This window comes from Medicago sativa, chromosome 4 (genome assembly GCF_051527215.1).
Source record: "Medicago sativa cultivar Bolivia chromosome 4, Bolivia_mono, whole genome shotgun sequence".
NCBI classification, from domain to species: Eukaryota; Viridiplantae; Streptophyta; class Magnoliopsida; order Fabales; family Fabaceae; genus Medicago; species Medicago sativa.
The window spans coordinates 80,399,168-80,417,810 of record NC_140752.1 but is presented as its reverse complement, the minus strand read 5'-3'; the positions used below and the strand labels follow the sequence as shown (position 1 = coordinate 80,417,810).

General features: G+C 30.6%; 2 pseudogenes; both read right to left on the bottom strand.

Annotated features, from left to right (window-relative positions):
• Positions 1–393: 393 nt before the first annotated feature.
• Positions 394–2,384, bottom strand: LOC146932454 (uncharacterized; annotated as a pseudogene).
• A 6,890-nt stretch (positions 2,385–9,274) lies between these two features.
• Positions 9,275–11,144, bottom strand: LOC146932453 (berberine bridge enzyme-like 10 pseudogene; annotated as a pseudogene).
• Positions 11,145–18,643: the final 7,499 nt, after the last annotated feature.

Here is an 18,643-nt window from a genome sequence, read left to right as displayed (position 1 = left end):
GATATTTTTGAAATAGTTTTCATACTTATATGTCCAGCTCTTTTGTGCCAAATCCATTTATCTTTTTCAAGAGTCATAAAACAGGTTTCAGCTGGAATATCATCTAAGTATAAAGCATATAGGTTTTTCTTTCTAGATGCAGTAAAGAAAATCTTACCTGAGGATGTATGTTTTACTATACATATGTTAGGTTTAAAAACAACTTCAAATCCACTATCACATAATTGACTTATGCTTAATAGATTGTGTTTTAAACCTTCAACATATTGAACATCCTCAATTTTTGCAGAGTCTTTCTTACCAATAATACCTTTACCTTTAATTTGTCCTTTGTCATTATTTCCAAAGGTTACTAGACCTCCTTCCTTTTTTACGAAGGAGATGAAGCATTGTTTATCCCCAGTCATGTGTCTAGAACAGCCACTGTCCAAGTACCATGGCTTTGTTCTTGCATCTTGTGAGGATCCCTGCATTTTGAGTTAGTGGTTCCTTAGGTACCCATGAAGATGTGGGTCCTTTTTGGTTAGCTTCACAAATCTCAAGGTGTTTAATCTTGAGAAAACAGTTTACTTCTAGATGACCTAATCTTTTGCAATATGAGCATTCTTTTCTTTTTACTGAAGAAGAATGTTCTTGAGAATGTTCTGAGATAGTCTGATCTATTTTTATTTCTTGTTTTCTCTTTTTATGAAAACAAATAGATTCATGATGTCCTTGTTTCTTACAGAATGAACATTTTAATTTTTGTGGTATAAGACACTTTTCATAAATTTGATTAAAACCTAAACCAGTTTTGTCAAATTCTGCCATTTGTGAACCTACAATTTTTTGAAATGTTTCTGTTGATTTTATAAACTGTGAAAGATCATTTCTAAGTTCTTTGACTTCTCTTTTAAGAACAATATTTTCATTCCTAGAGTTTTCAGGAAGTTTGGTTTTTCCAAAGGCTTTTATTTTTTCAGTTGCTTGAAAATAAGAATCTTGTAAACTTTGAATAGTTTTCTTTTGATCATTATTCAAAGTTTGAAGCTTTTCTTTTTCTTCCTTTAAATCAGAAATTTCTTTTTGTAAAGAGTGACATTTGTTTGTTAAAAAATTTGAATCAAATAGAAGACTATCAAATTTATTTTCTAACTCTTTGTATACTTGAGGTTGGTCAAAAAGAATTACCTCTTCGTTTTCTGAATTCGCCATTAGAACCATGTTGGCTTCAGTGTCTTCATCTTTTGGTTCTTCAAGATCATCCCATGTAAACATCAATTTTGAGTAGGGAGATTTCTTCTGAGTCTTCTTGTTTAATGGACATTCATTTTTGTAATGCCCTAGTTTGTTGCATCCGAAGCAGGTTACTTGACTTTTGTCAATTTCTCCTTTTGAGTTGTCTTTCTTGTTAGGAAAGTATTTCTTTATCTGATCTCTTCTTCTCATCATTCTTTGAATCTTCTTTGTGATGAGAGCTAGTTCGTCTTCTGCTTCTCCTTGGATGTTTTCTTCTTCATTGGATTCTTTGATTCCTTCGCTTTGTGTAATGGCATCTTCTTGTTCGCTTTGAGATGCTTTGAGAGCAACCATCTTTCCTTTCCTTGAAGGTTTATCATCTTGAAGTAACGTCTCATGAGCCTTTAATGATCCAATGAGATCTTCAAGGGCTAAAGAGTTTAAGTCTTTAGCTTGTGTGATTGCAGTTACCATGGGTCTCCATGTGCTTGGAAGACATCTTAATATTTTTCTTATCCGATCATGAGTGGTATAAGTTTTTCCAAGTGATCTTAATTCATTCACAATGGATGTGAATCTGGAGTACATTTCATCAATGTTCTCATCTTCGTTCATTTCAAAGATTTCAAATTTTCTTACACCAATGTCTATTCTTGTTTCTTTTACGTGACTAGTTCCTTCATGATGGATTTTTAGAGTGTCCCAAACCTGTTTTGCAGTATCACATTCATCAACTCTTTCACTTTCTTCCATGCTTAGTGCGCATGATAGAAAGAGTCGAGCTTTAGAGTTTAGGAGTATTTTTTCTTTATCTTCTTTTGACCATGATGCTTCTGGTGTAATTGTTTCCACCTTTGTTGTTGCATCAGTTGTCACGGGTACATGATTCCCATTTGTGATTATTTTCCACATATCCACATCTTGGGATCTGAGGAATAGTTCCATTTTTCCTTTCCAGAAATAATAGTTCTTTCCATTGAAGAATGGTGGTCTTGTGCATGATAGACCTTCTGGTATATACTTTTCTTTTGACATTGCCTTCTTCCTGAATCTTTTCCTCCAACACTTGTTAGGTGTTTTTGTAGAGCCCGGGCTCTGATGCCAATTGAAGTAGCAATAAACGTCACAAGAAAGGGGGGGTTTGAATTGTGACCCTTTTAAAAATTATTCCTGAAAGTTAAGTTTGGATTTATATACTCAAGAATGTTCTTGGTGTACGTTAGTTCAACAAGTTTAGAGTATATAACAATTTAATCAAAACAGAATGTTCTAAAGAATGATTATAAGCAGAATGAGAAAAATGATGTTAAGTTAAAATATAAGTTTATTTTAACAAAGACTAGAATGTTCTGGAGAATGATGACAGAATGATAAAACAATATTATATGCTGATTTTAAACCTTAGTTAAATATTTAAGTAAATGTTTTATCTTGGACCAGAATGTTCTGGAGATTAATGTAAGTGTGATAAAGTGTGTGTGTTGTGCAACTTTAAATAAAGAGAGAGAGAAAGAAGAATAACACAGGAGAGTTATCCTGGTTCACCAAACCCGACTACTTCCAGTCCCCACACCTCGTGTGAGATTATCCACTATAGTTTTCTTGCTAACAGAAACTTCTGACTAGCACTATAAGATCTTGATCACACCAGATCAGTCCGTTACACCTGTATTATCAACCTCAGCAGGCTTCTACAATTCTTTGCGCACTAGCAAAAGAAAGGTTGGAATTTTCTACCTCAAACTATTAAGCCCAATAGACTTGAGAAGAATACAACACACTTTGTATAATGAGATTTGTGTGGATCAAATAAAATACTCAACTCGTAGTTTGAGTTTTACAATAGCAAATTCGAAAGAGAAGATCCAAGAGATATAGTGAGAGAGCTTGGAATTTGCTTTGTTTGCGAAGAGCTTTGTTTGTAGTGATGATTTTCACTTAGAGAGATATTAGCTTGCAAAACTCTTGCTTATAACCTTCAAAGGCCCTTGTATTTATAGGTGAGGAGTGTCTTGGTGATCAAGGGAGAAAATAGAGCTGTTGGACACGTTTTTGATAGCTGTCCAAAGACTCAATTGATTTCTCTTTTCTTCTTTAAAATAGCCAGAACGTTCTCAGAATGTTCTGTATGAACAGCCTGGCTTTTACAGCACTGTTGCTTGCTTGCGCATGAGATAACCAGCTGTTATGAGCTGTATAACTTGTTGCCCAATGCAGATGATGTCATTGTCCTTTGTTTTAGTGATGTCATGCTTTAAGCCATGTGCATTTTTTCTTTAATGGGCTTCTTGGATCCAAATGGGTCGAACCCTTTTCCTAAGGCCCAAGAGACATTTATTAAATGCTATTTTGCCATGCTTTCTTGCTGTGCAGACTTGTTCACTTTTGATGTACTGTTTCATTTTCATCGTATTTGCCAGAACGTTCTCAGATTGTTCTCATGAAACAAATTCTCACAAAATGAATTAGTAGATAACAAGATTAAATAAATATAATATGTTTGTAATCTTTAAAACATCAAATAAGGATTTTGTCTCAACAAGTGTCAACTCTTAATGTATAAATGGTATAATATGAATTTTAGAGCAATGCTAAACATCGAAATATTTTATCGCGAACTGTTCCCGAACCAATATTCACCCAATGAAAATTCAAGGTTGAGCGGCTATCATGGTGGGTTGGGAGTAAAAATTGGAACACAATAAATGGTGGTGAGTGGAAATCATGCCACATGTGTTGTGATACCTTCGTGTTGAGTTAGTTCGCTGTGAATATCATTTTCCTTTTTATTAAATTCCATACACAGTTTCATTTTCTTTATTTTACTTCTCTATATTTTAATAAGCTAAGTTATATGTTCAAGGAAATAATTAAAGTTTGAGGGCAAATTAAAACAAGTTCACCAATAATTAATTCTCATTGCCTAAAACAAAACTTCAATTTGTTGATACAGCACAAACAATGAAACACAATGTTTCGTTACGAAGTTTAGTCAAGTACGCCTACGTCTGCAACTACAAAGGAGTTGTACGTAGTTTTATCTTACTGATAGTGAATAAATTAGGTTTACAATGTTGCAACTCATACATAAGTACTACGATTTAGATTACAAAATACCCTTGACTTCATATCCAACAATTAGGTTCACAATTTGAGTCTTAAGGGGTGTATCAAATTGAGATTTTAAGATATTATTTTAGCAACAAAAAAGTCTTAAAAATGTAAGAGCTTTCTCACTCCTTCTCAAACCCTAGTCGCACTACTTTTCTTCTTCTTATCTACCGAAGATGTGTGATTTAGGGTCAATATTTTTGATCCAAAATCACCCATCCGAATTATTTTTTAGTTAAATAAGTGATTTTCACATATTTTCAATCCTACTTCGTTTATTTTTGTTATTTTGTCGTCTTTGTACAAGTCATTTGTTTTTTGATTTCACGTCTTTGTGCGGTGTGTTTTTTTATTTCTTGTCTTATTGCAATGTTTATTTGATTCAGATTGAAAAACTATCTTTGAGAAAGTGTATATTCAATCAATGATTTTGGTTTGTCAACGTTGCAGATCTGGAAACCTATGTATTTCAGACGCTTGAATATAGTCATACTTGTAGGCATAAGTATTGTTGTTGTTTTATGCTATTAAAAAGTGTAGATTCAATCAATGATTTTGGTTTGTCAATGTTGCAGATCTGGAAACCTAAGTATTTCAGACACTTGAATATAGTCATACTTGTAGGCATAAGTATTATTGTTGTTTTATGCTATTAATATGGATGATGTGAATTTGTACCTAGATTCATCTTTTTTGTTTTTAACGACTTTGTATTATATTTTACCGACGTACTTTATCAATTTAAATTTAAATGAATGAACATGTTTATTTTCGTAAAGAAAAAAACTCTAAAATATTTTTAAAAACTTTGGTGCGATAAAATTCCAGGCCACCATACACAAGGGGTTTTCAATTTCACCCAAATTAGTCACGACGGGTGAATTATTATTCCTCCTTTTACATAAATAAAAACAAAGTATGGGTTTGAAGTTTAAAGAGGTTGAATTAGATCGTGTTCCTTCTCAGTTTCCCTAATTGTTTTTTATCAATTGACTATATTAAGGAGATTTTACCATGTTTTGATTCCTACTACCGCATCATAATCCTTTTTACATTTGTTTTACATTGATCTTTATTATATTTACATTTCAATTTTTGAAAATTTTGAACATGTGCCAACTGCCAATTCATGGTTCAATCACATCGTGTAAGTTTTTACCAAAACAAAGGAAATGCAATCATCCCTCCCGCTGCATCTCATAAGATAAGAATATAAAAATACACACTTATTATGAGTTTGAAAAAAATGAAAATAAATAAATAAATATAGCATGAAACAATATAAATAAATATCCTCAAAAAACAACAATGAAGATAAATATTCATTTGCTCTGAAATAAAATCAAAATATATGACTAGACATAAAATTCTAAAAATATTATAAAGAAATTACAAATATAAATGTTTATATCACACAACTTTATTTTAATAAAACTATAGTAATAAATAAATAATTAAATTACCTATTTTTCAAAATATATTTAAGCAAAATAAGTGAAGTTAAGCAGAAACTAATTAAAAATTTAAAATGGCCAAATAACTTTTACTTGATTTTTAAAGCTATTTTTGTAAGTGAAGGTAAAACTTACACTATTATTTAGTTCTGAGTCTGCTAGTTCTTTATGTAAAACTGTTAATATGGGATACTTAGGTGGGAATATTATTCCTAGTTCTTTATTCACTCGTTTTTTTCTGTTCAGTTTCAGGATGCATACTTAGGTGCATTTGCCTTTAAAATATCCATATAAAGTCTTTTCATTTTCTTTATTACACCTTTGAAATCATATGGCGTTCTCTATGACTCCATTGATGAAGCAGCTTTCTTGGCCAGAACTATGGTCTTGAAAGGATATATTTTTCAATAAGTACTCCAGCTTTCATGGAACGCGTGCACATGGCACTTTTTTCCTTTAATGTCGCAGATTAACAAGCATCTCCCAAGATTATTGGCTATGTTACATAATGATAAGAAATAGAGTGCAAAGGAGGAAGGAGTAACAAGTGGCACCTCTATTTCCTACTTGATTGAAATTTAATTGCTATTCAATCAAGAGATCAGATCAGAATCATGACATCACCATACTGGAAATATGCTAATCAATTTTTGGTTGAGATATGGAGCAACATGATCCTGAAGTTTTATAGACCGGATTTTGTTTGCAATTCAGAAAATGGTCACAAACACAGGTGGATCGTTAGCCATAACAGGTAGAGAAGTGATGATCAAGTTGATGATGCAATCTATTTCTTAGTCCTCAGTATTTAGGGGATGAGATTCAGAAACTCGTAATTCATTTTGGTGGAGATAACAAGAGAGTGGTAAACTAGCTTTAAGGAGACAATTTTCAATGGGAAATGCTTTTTATTGCGACAATCAGTCTCACAAACCATCACGAGTGATCTTGTCCAGTTGGAAGTCAATTCTTCAATTTCATTTTTTACTACTCTTGTATGGTTAGTGGCGGCTATTTAATAAAAGTAAGCCATTCGTGACAAATTTGTCGCTATATATATATAGCATTGCCCATTTTCAATTAGTAAGTCTCATGGTGAAATGGACTTTCGTAACTTGTCTGACTCTCAGAGCCGGCCTTGTGCAAGTGCAACAAGGCCCTTGATATAGGGCCTCAAACTTAGAGGGCCCTCAAGAATTTGAAAAAAGGAAAGAAAAAAAAAACTTGTACCTACGGCCAAAATCCGTCACTAAAGGTATTTTTTTCGTAGGTAAAAGTGTGAAAGACGACAATTTTGCGGTCGATTATGCATTATACATGGACATATATCTATTTGTAAGTGGATAAAACTCATGTTTGAACCATTGCTCTTATGTTTAACTACAACTTAGTTGTTTTTCACTATAAGTAGTGTTAGATTTTTTTTTAATTCTTTTTAAATAAAAAATTGTCAAAATTATAACGGAGTCTCTGAATTGTTAGGGACGACCCGGATGACTTTGATTTTGTAACTTCAAGAGACATTGTCTAAAACTCGTATGGAACACTTGCAAAATTATCATTAGTGCCGCAATTATTAATAATAAGCTTAAGGAATAAATTCTACATGATTTCAATTATTTTCATAATAATGCATTTTTTTGTATAAAAAATCATTTTGCACGTTAATATTTGAAAATATCTAAAATATCTTAATATCAATTAATACTCGTCTAGAGAATATTCATACAAATGTAAGAACGACATAAATATCATTTTTATCAAATATAAAGAGTTAATTACTTTGTACCAAAAAAAAAAAGAGTTAACTACTATTTATATCCATGGACATCCATTATCATCATTGATAATAGTATAGTAAGTACTAACAACTATTCCTACATTCCACAAAACATAGTAAATAAAATCAAAATATACTAAAAACAAAATGAGTACCATTACAAAGATGATTTAACTATATAAAATAATTTTTTTTTACAAAATTACCTTCAGCTTTTATTAATACCCACCTTCCATAAAAAAAAAAATTGAAAAGCAACTTTTAATATCTTTTCATTTGAAATAGTTTTTAGATTTTTTTTTTAGATCTTCATTTAAAAAAATATAACAAACGGATATAATGTTCTTTAAAGTGGTTTTTTTTTAAAAAAATTATAACATACGGCCTCATAGACCCTATTTATTACAGATTAGAATAAAAATAATTGTGACATATAATAATTTAGAGATTTTTTTTACATTTTAAAAAAATTAGAATCTAATTCGTGTTTATTTATCGTAATTAAATCATTAAAAATATTAGTTTGTTAAATAAAAATATATAAAATGAATTTTTTGTTACAAAAACAGTTCAATCTTTTAACAATTATAAGAATCTACATTTTAGGTTTATTGAAGAAGTTATGTATGTGGTCTATATTATATGATACATATATCATTTATTTAACAAAATAGATTTTCACTTGTAACAGTGACTAGGGGTGTATGTTACTATTACCGGACAAAAAAAATTCTTCCACACAATTTGTTTGGATGTTATATATGAGGATCTATGCCGCCACAAATTTAGTTTTTCTAGGGGCTGCCACAAATTTATTTATGAAGTAAATTTGTAATAGTCTAGGCCGCCACAAATTCTCATATCATTTTTTACACATTTCATTCCTCTCATTTTTTTTCTTTCCATTTCCCACTTCTATCTTCTCCTCAACTTTTTCTCTACCTTCTCTCTAAAAAAAATTAAACATCTCGTTTCTTTCCTTCATTTCTGACTTTTATTTTCTCTCAACTTTTTCTCTATATTCTTAATACTATTATATTATCCTCTCCTTCTCCCTACTATTTTAAATTTCAAATATATTTATTCCTATTTTTTGTTTAAAATTTTTGAAGTTTGAAAATTTTAAAATAAACTTAATTTTTTTTATTTTAAAATATTTTTATATTTTTGTTATTTAAGTTTTAACCTTTAAAAATTGTTATCTTTATATAATTTTAATTTTTATCTAAGTTTTTACCTTTTTAAAATTGTTTTCTTTATTAAAAAATTGGTAATTTGTGGCGGTTTACTTTTTTTTTAAATGTGAGTGTCTCACTGCCACAAAATGACACTTTTTAAGAAAAAAAAATGATATGATGGACCTTTAAAAAATGTCCATCAGTTATTTTTTAAATAGACATTTGTGGTAGTGAGACACTCACATTTGCTTGTCACCCGTTCAAATGTGAGAATTTTTTACCGTCTCAAATACACCACAAACATGCGATTTGTTGTTGTTTTTGCAAGTTTGTGAGGACTTTTGGCCGCCAAAAACACATTTTTTATTTTAGTGTTAATTATTCATGAATGAGAAGTTATTTCGTATCAAACTTGTATTTTTTAGTTGGATGTCAAATTTGTGGTAGATATGGTTTTCATTTTTCATCCACTTTTTATGAGTTTGTTACTATTTTAGAAGATTGTAGAGTGTTACACGGCTTCATTTCAAAAATTCTCATGTTGAGTTCTCTAAAAAAAACAAAAAACAAATGTAGTTGTTCACATCTTAACAACAGTAGCCACATACATATCTAGCAATAAGTGATAATATTATATATTCCTACATGTATTGAATATTTTATTATTGATGAACTTTACTTTGATATTAAAAAAAAAAACCCAACAATTTCTCCTGTTTATTCAAATGGTCCACAACTTTCCAATTAAATAAATTAGCTAGCATTCTATAACTAATGGAAAAGAGGTGGTATACTCTGCTCATATCTAAAGAAATTGTGAGGATCAACCTTGGATTTAACATGCACTAATCTATCAAAGTTACCCCGAAAATACTTGATCCCATAACTTCGTGCAATGTCAACTTTGGTTGTTGCATTACTAGGATAATTTGCACCAATATTAAGATCTCTATAATTAAGAAATGCCTCCCTAGGCAAGTTGGAAACCCAAGGTGTCATAAACTCATAGAATGTCTTTGCCATGTTCAAGTAAAGATTTCTAGCCTCAATTCCATCTTCCTCCCAAGATGTCAAATATTCAATCAAGAACAAATTTCCTTTCCTATGAGGAAATGGAGTTTCTGATGCTGAAATCTCATGCATCTTCCCACCATAAGGATTCCATTCCATCCGCATACGATCACCTTTAATCACCATAAACTCCAAAGTTGACCCCAAATCACCCTCTGAAATGGGCTTCTTCACATAATCTGACATGGTTTTAAAATTGGAATAAAGGGGCTCTTTGGGCACATCAAGCAAAGCTTCAATCGGGGTTCCAATTGGGTAATTGTACCAATAAAGAGTTGAATTGACCCATGGCATTTCAATACAATCACTTTTCTTCAAATCCAATTCAGAGAATCTATCATTCAAATAAGGCAATAATTTATCAGTTAGCCCTAAAAACATTCCAATAAAAGTAACATTTACTGTCTTTTTACCAGTTTGAGTACCATTGACTATGTCAAACGTAGCTCTTATGAAAAGATTTTCATCCAATTTGGATGCAACTTGTTGCCATTTGTAAACAACCTTGGCTGCACCTTCTTCTACACTCTTTTGCACTTTGAAAACTGTCACTTTTGGAGTCACAGAAACAAGTTTAATCTTCCATTTAAGAATGACACCAAAACTAGCACCACCACCACCCCTTATAGCCCAAAGTAAATCTTCTCCCATTGATTTTCTATCAAGAATATTACCATTAACATCAACAATTTTTGCATCAATTATATTATCAACAGAAAGACCAAATTTTCTCATTAAATTACCATAACCACCACCTGAAAAATGACCACCAGTAGCTACTGTTGGACACACCCCAGATGGAAAAGCATGAACTTGACTCTTCTTTGCAATGTGATAATAAACCTTGCCAAGTGTTGCACCTGCTTCAACCCATGCTGTTCCATTTTCAATGTCAATATCAACTGAATCATGATGAAACATGTCAAGTATAATAAAAGGAACATCTGATACATATGAAAGGCCTTCACAATCATGGCCGCCGCTTCGGATTCTAATTTGAAGATCATATTTTTTTGCACATATAATTGTTCCTTGCACATGTGACACATGCAGGGATGTTACAATTGCAAGAGGTTTTGGTGCTGTTGGTGATGAAAATCTGTTGTTGTGTGTGTGCATGTGTAAGATGGATAAGAATGATGAGTTTTTTGGAGTGTAAATGGCGTTAGATGCAGGATATGAAGGTGGAGAATGGTTTGAAAGACATTGGAAAAAGTTTTCAAGGGGTGATGATGATGATGAAGAAGAAGAAGAATATGAAGTTGTTCCAAGAACAGAAAGAAAAAATGTTAGAGTTGAGAGGAGAAAGGACAATTTTGTGATAGTGTCCATCGTAGCGTTGGTGGAGAGTTTGATGATGGTCAATGTGTTACATTTAGAATACTATATGGTGGATTTATCTAGGCTGAAATAACATAAAGAATCTAAACAGAAATTTCTAATTAGTTATGGACTTAATTGGCTCGATATAAAGAATCTAAACTTTAATTTTATGCCGTTATACTATTAAAAAAAAGATTTCATGAGTTATTATGCATGTTGGCTGCTTTTTACAATAATTATTCATGTTGACTCATTAAACAATAACCATATTAAACTATTTTCTTTGACTTAACATGATGTCATTATAGGTTACAAAGTTTATTCCCTAAAAAAATAAGTTTCCAAAGTTTATATATTACTTGGAATTAAATTTAAACAATAACCATATTAAACTATTCTCTTTGACTTAACATGATGTCATTATAGGTTACAAAGTTTATTCCCTAAAAAAATAAGTTTCCAAAGTTTATATAGTACTTGGAATTAAATTGATTGTTTTACTTTGACCGTTTTTTTATTCAAAAATAGAGATTTTTTTGACAATTTTATTCAAAAAGAGATGTCAGCAGTAATTTTGCATGTTGACCGTATTTTATACGCATTTGCTTATTAATGAATACTTTCTCCGAACTCAATTATAAAGCAAAATTCAATTTTTTTCGAAGATCAACAATAATAAAAGTGAATTTTTATTAACAATTATAAGCATTCCTCCTATAGTCTCAACAATAATTTTTTTTTCATGAGGTACTTGTTAACATTTTTCATATATTAACAATAATAAGCATTCCTCCTAGCACAATTTGTATTAGAGAGAAACATCAAAGTCTGGTAATCAAACGAAAAGAGAAGAAAAAAAAAAGGAAAAAGATCTCTAGCTAGAGATGTTAATCAATACCCAAACAAGAGAACGCGCGGGCTAAGCCACAGTTATGATAATCAAAAGCTAAATTAACTTATTTTGTCTTTAGCGGCCACCGGAAGGATAGAAGCTTGACTTTATCGAATAAAAGATGAATAAAGTCTTCTTTTTGCCTAAATATTCTATTATTTTGCTCTTTCCATATTACCTAAACACAAGAAAACCAACTTATAGACATAATATAACGTCGAGCTTTTGAATCGCATGTTAAATAACCAAAATGCACAGATAAACCAATCAAAATGACAAACATGTTGCCAAACGTTGTTGAATAAGTTACAATCCAAAAACAAGTCATTACCCGATTATGTAGCACTACGCCCACTCACACAAAGCTGCGATTCTTGATTAATGATGTCTCGCCTAAATAAGTTGTCCTTGGTAGGAAGCCGAATTCAAAGAAAACGCCAAACAAACACAAATACCTTCAAAGGAATATCCTTACACCAAAGTAAATCTCAAACGTGAGAATGAAAATAAGCAGAATAACCAACAACCAAATCTAAATGCCAATGCAAATGCTTACCACGGCCAATCTGTAAAGTAAAGTCCTACACTCCCCTACCAACTCCTCCTCCCAAGCAAACAATCGTTGCCACCATTTCTAAGTCTCTCCTCCCTCTTCACAAACCCAAAGAAAACATACTTCCACCGACATCCACTAATTCTCAAACAACTCGAACAACCGCCTATACCGCTCGTTGAGAGGAATACCCCTTAACCAAGGATTTGATGAAAAGTATGTATTAACTTAAATGTTGTGAGTTTGTTTACAAATTCATCCTTTCCAGTTTTAGTTACATGCAATTTGTGTTGTTTACAAATTCTTGCTGGATAATACTTAACTAATTATGTGCATATGACTACTCTTGTTCTTTGATATGTAGGCACTGGTGATCCCTAGCATGAAAACCTTTTTACTTATGCTGGTTTATTAATTAATTTCAGTATCTAGGCTTATGTTATGTAATATATCATGTATGTTAGTTAATTAAATAGATTTTACGGGTAGTGGAGGGAGATGCTTCACTACAAGTCCCAAATCAGGGCAGAGTGAATCCTGGATAGAGTGCTTCATACAGCAGCATAAGTGGAGATTATTTGATGCAGGGGCGTATAGTGCTGACATGAAAAAGTTCAGGAAACTAGCACTGGACAACAATGCCACTTGCATTTCCAAACAATGGAGTTGCTATTCTTGAGTGATGTCTTTGATCTTTCTCTTATGTTTATTACAATTTATTTGATGATGCATTTGTTTGGATATTATCTTTTGTTTCATTGTATATTGATCATATCTTAAAAAAAAATATTGATTCTAAATATTTCATATGAAAGTATGGTTGTGATGCTAAATATTTGAAACCTTGCAGGCCTTCGTCGTATTCGCTCTTGTCCGCTAAACTTATAAAGATGTCAAAAGAAGTGAAGTATTTTTCATGTTCTTTTTTTGTATTTAAGCATTTTTTTTTCATGGGGATTCAATTTGTGTCCTATGTCTTTTGTATGTATTCTATGATAAAGTTATTACAATTTGTTTTAATTGACTTCTTGTGTCATTGAACTTTTGAAAGATGTCATATAATACATAATCTTCTTAATTTTTTCAATATGGATGAAATAGACCTATATAAATGTATGCCAATTTTCTATTTTAATTTATATTACCGAGGGCTTAGCCGTGGGTAAAATTATTCAGTAAACACCCTTATCCAAGGTTTGGCCGTGGGTAACTTTATTGACAGTTTAACCATGGGTAATGTTGAACATTAATTTGTTGTTAAAACAATGATTATCCACGAATTACCCATGGTGTGGCCGAGGGTAATTACAGTTGGCTTTTATGGACGTGGTAAGGTTACCGACGAGGCTTTTTTCCACGGTCTAGTAGCCTTCGATAAGTTGTGGTTAAGATTACCCACGACTTTTTTCACTTACAGACGACTTTTGACCATGGGTAATGACAAAATTTCTTGTGGTAATGTAAGACTCTTATCCAATGTACTGCTGATGTTTTTTTATTCAATAAACACACACGCGCGCGCGCGCACACACACTAGTATTTTATATGTACCAACACATGTTGTGGTTGTTCCGATCAGATTGACAAATCAATTTGAACTCACAGTAGATTCAACCAATAATGATTTGGGTATCAACGCTACAAATTCGGAGGTAGGATCATTCTTGTTACTTAAGCATGTCAGTTTTTGTAGAGATTTTTCAGTTTCATGTTGTTAACTTATATGTTGTGAGTTTGTTTATAAATTCATCTTTTACAGTTTTAGCGACATGCAATTTGTGTTGGTTTCGATATAATCTACAGATTTGAAAGAATGAATAAATTATTTTTATACCAAAAAACAGTTGAATAAGTTTCTGACCCCTCTAAAATTTTCCAACAAATTTTGGTCTATTAAATGTTTTCGCCCACGACTTTTGGTCTATGCATAAAAATAAACTCGTGAGTATCCTTCAAAACTATAAATTATTTTTTGTACTCATGTTTAATATATTATAGAAATTTATCTTTCAAAAGATTTTCTTAATATATTATAGAAATTTATCTTTCAAAAGATTTTCTTAAATATGAATTTTAAGTTTTTAGTGTTTAAATATTTAAACTAAATTCATCTTTTGTTAAAAAAAATAATTGGTGCAAACTATTGTAATAATATTCTAAATATATCTGAAAAAGTTTACTCTTAAATGAGAAGGATACACATAATTGAGAAATTTTAATATGGTCACAGGACCAAAGAAACAGTGTTTAGTCACACACACATAAGTTGATTTAAAAACAAAGAATAAAAGTCATAACGAAAACATTTGGAGGTTCAAAACTTTATGAACAAGTTTATAGAGATCAAAGATTCATGCTTCAATAAACTTCTCCAACTTCTCAGCATAAGAATCATCTTTTTCAGGCAAGACTTGACAATCAGCTTCGTTCTAAAATTGCTATGTAGAATGATCTAATAGGTGACCTTCTCAAAGTAACACATCATCAACATTATTATCTTTTGAAAGATAATTGTTTCTCCTTCTTCATTTTCTTCAGATTTATTTTAATACCAATCTCTTTTTCCTCATTTCCTTTAATTTGATTGTCATATTCTTCTTTCTTTTCTTCTTCTTTCTTCTCCTCCTATTCTTTCTTTCTTGAGGATCCTTTTCCTTCTCCTTGAAAGATGTGTTTTACCATTCTCTTACTTATGACAGAGTCGATTCTCTTTCTATTGGAAGGAGCCCTAACTAGTGGTGAAGGGCTTTGAGATTTAACAAGAGTGGTTGCTTATAGCAAGTTTCTCTGTAGGATAATGGCTGAAAAATCTTCATGTTGATCTGGTTTCTCTTATCAAAGATTTGATAGTTAGTATCAATATTCTCATCTTTCAGTGGCAATTTGAAGCGTTTAAACACTTTGTTTAAAGTTCCATAAGGCACGATAGCACTTTTCATGGGATTCTCTGCAACCTTCATCATATGGTTGATAATGAGGTAGTTGATATTAATTGGTTTCTTGTTCATCAGATGGTAGATGATACAAAGATCACTTGTGTTGATATTTTCAAGACTTCCAACTCTTGGAAAAATTGAATGTAGATACATGTTGTGCAAAATTTAGGAAGGTTTTGAGATTTAAAGATTTGCACTATTTTGTCTTGAGTGCACGGTTTTGTCAACTGGTTTGAGCTAAGGAAAAAGGAGTTGGAGGTCCTGGGTTCAAATTCGGTGAAGAAGAAAATATTAATCTAACAAAATAACTGCTAACATTTGCCACTAAAAAAAAAAGGTTTGACCATATTCAATGTTGTAAGGTTGAGAACTTCTTCATAGTGTGTGAGTAACAATGGGAAAGTTGAAGTTCGGGGTTGAGAATCAACTTCGGTTTGAGGTTTAGAGATATGTTAAGTTGGAGAAACACGCTCAAGTTGAGACATGGGTTCAATTTGAGTTTGAGAATCAGTGTTAGGTTAAGATTCAATCTCATTTTATGGTGATGATTAAGGATAGTCTACAAGATGTGTTACTTTCATTCAATCTCATTAATGAAAGTAGTTTTTTTTCCTTGCCATTTTGAGATTGAAATCAGAAAACAAGTATCAAAATGGAGATAGTTAGAATAGATGAGAGAGTGAATGATATTTTAAGATGGAAGGAGAGTGATTTCAAGTGAAACCGAGAAGAGGAATAGGAGTTTTGGTAGGTTGTAGGTTAATGATTCATAACAAATACCTAAGTAGGTTTTCATTTATTTTTTAATGAAAATGAAGGAAATAAGATCCTTAAATAGAATAAACTTATAACTTGTTGAGCAAGAAATATGTTTTGTGACTTCAGAAGCCTTCTAAAGTATACATGATCAGATGAATTCATAAACAAACATTTCTTTAGACTTAAAGAATCACTAGTTTGAGACCCGTGCCTGCACGGGAAATGTTTTACAAAAAAAATATTTTGTATGTTTTAAGTGATATAAATTTTGACTGCTCTTCACATGGTTCTTAACTTAAAATATAAATTTGTGTGGTTATTATAACTGATCTACCCAAGAACATAGTTTAAGGATGAATTGGTTACGATACTCAAGCAATGGAGGACTGGTACAATGGAGAAGATGCTCCAATGAGTTTCCTAGTGATGGTTAGAGCGAGCGATGACGACATCTGTGAAACAGACGCATGCTCTAACACTCAACTTAGTATTTGCTTAAGAGAGAGTGAAAAGTGTTCAAAGTTTAGCCTTAACTTTATGAGTTTGCATAAAGTATCGTTTAACCTATGTGAGGCAGAGGTGTCATTTCTGTATAGACATCGGAGGCCAATAATGATCATTGGGTGGTAAGCTGATAGATGAGGTCATCAAGATATCTCATTTTGTGTTGTGATGAGCCTTGAATGTATTGTGCGAGCGCCTTCAAAAGACGTTGTGATCGTTTGCAGATCTTAAATAGATGGGTCGTTGTAAGGCTTTAGATGAGTCACTATTGGACAGTTGAATCATGAGGTCTGATCCAAAACAATAACAAACTCTAAGACAGCTGTAGATTAAAAGAAATCATATATAGTTAAATTAATAACTATATTAAGGGATATAATTTGTTTTCACTCATAAAAACATAAATTGTTTTGGATGTATGTTAATATTTTTTAATAATTATTTTGTTGCAAAAATATGATAAAGTATTTTTTAAAAATAAAATAAAAGTACAAATAGGATTAGCTTCTCTAACAACGTGAAAGACCAAAACAAACCCGTATAAAAGGAGTGGAGATTGTCTCCCGTGAAAAATGTATCCAGTTAAATCAAAACCATCCATTTGTTTTTGTTGCAAGCAGTTATGAGCTAAAAAAAACATTGAGTGGTTGAGATTGTCAATATAATATGTCATTAGTTTTCTTCATATAATAATTAACAATAAATATTCTTGACTATACTACTACTACTACTACTACTACTACTACTACTAATAATAATAATAATAATAATAATAATAATAATAATAATAATAATAATAATAATAATAATAATAATAATAATAATAATAATAATAATAATAATAATAATAATAATAATAATAATAATAATAATAATAATAATAATAATAATAATAATAATAATAATAATAATAATAATAATAATAATAATAATAATAATAATAATAATAATAATAATAATAATAATAATAATAATTAACAAAAAATATTAGCATAATGTTAATTAACACAACTTAACAGAAAAGGACACTAAAAATTGGTCAAAAATATTTTTCTTTTTTTGTGGCGTCCGGGGTTCGAACCTTAGACCTAGCGTATATTATGTATTGTCCTTCCCAAAACAATGAAATTATATAAAATTACGTATAAAATTGGGACGAGGGAGTATTAATTTTTTTATTTATTAATGATTATGTTCATGAAATTTATTTATATATCATACATATTTTAATAATTTATAGTCAACAAATGTAATATATATCCCTTTCAAAAAAAATGTAATATATATCATTAACTTAACTAGTTTCCAAAACTGACTTACACTACTTTTTTTAGGGGTAATACTGACCTACACTTTAAATAATTCCAACAATTATATTTTAATCGTATATAGTATGTTTATATTTCTTTTATAGGAAATTTTTTTATATTTAATAATTTAATTTTTTCAAATTTTTTTGCTTGGAAGTTATTTTTTTATTAATAGTAATTTTTTATTTTTGGTAAGTATTAAAATTTTATTTATTAATGAATATTTTCATAAAATTTCTTTTTTGTATATAATGCATGTATTTATATTTTATAGTCAACACTATTTACCTAAAAGAACTAATTTTTTATTTTTGGTAAGTATATTTTTTATTTTTTAAAGGACTAATTTTTAATATTTAAAAGCATATGTTGTTCACATTTTTTGACTGGAATTTATTATTTATTTGTTTGGTATTATTTAATATTTATTTCTATTATTCAATGGTTTTTATATTTAAACTTTACATTTAATATTTCTATCAATATAACATGTCATCTGTTTTCCTACAATAAGTAATGGTTAATATTTTCATTACTTCAGTTTGGTACTACTT